Below are 2458 nucleotides of genomic sequence, written 5' to 3'. Positions count from 1 at the left end.
CATTTCAGGCAATTACAGCATGGATTGCATGGTAAGGGGTCCCTCAGAAAGAAGTAGGAATAAGTCAATTACGGGGTGATAACAATGGCAAGCCCACACCCATCCCATGAGGGCCACATCGAAGAGACAAAGAGAATGGATTATATTTCTCTTATTACTCACCTTGAATTAACTCTAGGTCTCTTTTCACATTTTCTTATTAGAAAAATTTGTTTTAAGGTTGAGATAATAAATTTTACATAATTTCCATTCCTCAGTTTAATTTCTGCCCTCTACTGTCTCACTGAATTTATCTCCTGATGCTTTTACCTGACAGCCCATAGGCTTGTATTGTCTAGGTTCATTTCTCTATTTTCCCATCAGATCTTACTCACTGCTAAATGATTTCCATTTGTATATTATCCCATAAAATGTATTACAGATGATGTTACCAGTGTGTTTGTAGTTGATATTAATACTAGAGTCTACTAATAAGGAAGTCTATTTGAATATAAATGACAGCTATTATCTCAATACCTTGTCACCTCTGGTGGACTAAAACTGGGGTTCCAGTTTGAGGGTGCAAATATCAGAATGTGCCTATTTTATTAACATACAAGAAGTAAAGAGAGAAGCAATGAACTTGAAGGAAACAAACACATAAAACTATAGCCTTCTTAGTACACCATATACTGAATTTCAGTTGTTAAAGACTTTAGAATATAATGCACAAGATAAAATGCTTAAATGAATTTTCTTTAGCACACACATTGTAAAAATAATGTACTGAAACTTAGTGTCATATAACTCCAGGTGTCTGAGGTCATCAACTAGGCAATTCTGTTGATCCTGGCTACACAGTCTTGACTGTTGGCCGGTTGAGGATGGCCTTACCTGGGATGACGGAGGCAGCTTGTCTCTTCTCTGTAGTGTCCTCTCTTGCAGCAGGAGACCTGGGCCTGTCTTACAGTGGTGGTTGAGAGAGAAAAGTGAAAACAGAAATGCAGCAGTACTTTTCAGGGTAATGATCCCATGGGCCAGAGTGGGTGACATGGCTGACTCAAGGCATGGGGCCTGGGTGGGATAGCACACAACTGCATAGCGTGGAGCGGGGGAAAAGGAAAGGGTGAAGAATTGGGATCATTTCAACATAGGACTATGTCCTGAAATGGAACCCTGTTGGTCCTTTTAGAAAGTTGGTCCTTCTGGAAAGGCCTTACCATGGGCCCCTAGTAGACACTCCCCATTCCAATAGAGAGAAATTCTCCCAGTTTCAGCTCTTATTCTCAAACTGGTCTGCCACACTTTCGAGTGAATATCTGCTGAATACTTTGATTTTTTTTCTCTGCTCTTGTCTTTTAGAAATCCCGTTCTTGATTTGCTTTGTCCCACACAGTTGCCAGTAACATTCAGGTCTTGAGACTGTTGGTGGTTTGTTCTCATCTTCTTGTACTTGGAGATTCAGAATCATGCATTGTCATTGAAATTTGTTGTAAAACTGTCCCATGATTTGGTTTTGCTCTCTACCTATTCTGTCTGTTTTCATGTAGATATTTAGGAAGAGCCAATAATTAAACTGCCACTGGTACCATCATCTTCCCAGAAGCTTGTGCAGAAACCTGTTTAATATGATGTCTTCTCTGGTCTGAGAATCCGGCTGTGGTAAACATTTTGGCCCCCATAACCTTTGCTCTCTTGTGCCACATCCATGATTATGTTATGTTACATAGCAAAACGGGTTTGTATAGGAAATTAAGATTATTAATTAGCTGATTTTTTAAACTTTCCTAAACCTTTAGTTTTTAATTATTTACCATTTTCTGAATTAAGAACCTAAATTTGAGACTTGAAACCATAAAAATCCTAGAAGAGAACACAGGCATTCATTTCTATGACATGGGTCATAGCGACATCCTTCTAGTTATGTCTCCTCCTAAGGCAAGGGAAACAAAAACAAAAATAAACTACTGGGAGTATATCAAAATAAAAAGCTGCTGCACAGTGGAGGAACAACCAACAAAATGAAAAGTGGGTACCGAATGGGAGAAGATATTTGCAAATGATGTATCCAATAAAGGTGAGTAGCCACCATATATAAAGAACTTATACAACTCAACACACAGACACACAAAAACAGATAATCCAATTTAAAAATGGGCAGAAGACATGGACAGATATTTCTCCAAAGAAAACAGACAAATGGCCAACAGACATAAAAAGATGCTCAGCATCACTCATCATCAGGGAAATGCAAATCAAAACCACAATGAGATACCACCTAACACTTGTCAGAATGGCTAAAATCAAAAACTGAAAAAATAACAGGTGTTGGCAAGAATGTGGAGAAAAAGAAATCCTCATGTATTGTTGGTGGGAATGCAAACTGGTGCAGTCACTGTGGAAGAGAGTATGGAGGCTCCTCAAAAAGTTAAAAATAGAACTACCCATGATCCAGGAATTGCACAACTGTGTGTTTACA

The sequence above is a fragment of the Ursus americanus genome, chromosome 25, assembly GCF_024610735.1.
Source record: "Ursus americanus isolate L20-20 chromosome 25, mUrsAme1.1.p, whole genome shotgun sequence".
Classification (NCBI taxonomy): domain Eukaryota; kingdom Metazoa; phylum Chordata; class Mammalia; order Carnivora; family Ursidae; genus Ursus; species Ursus americanus.
Note: the sequence above shows the minus strand (reverse complement) of the source record.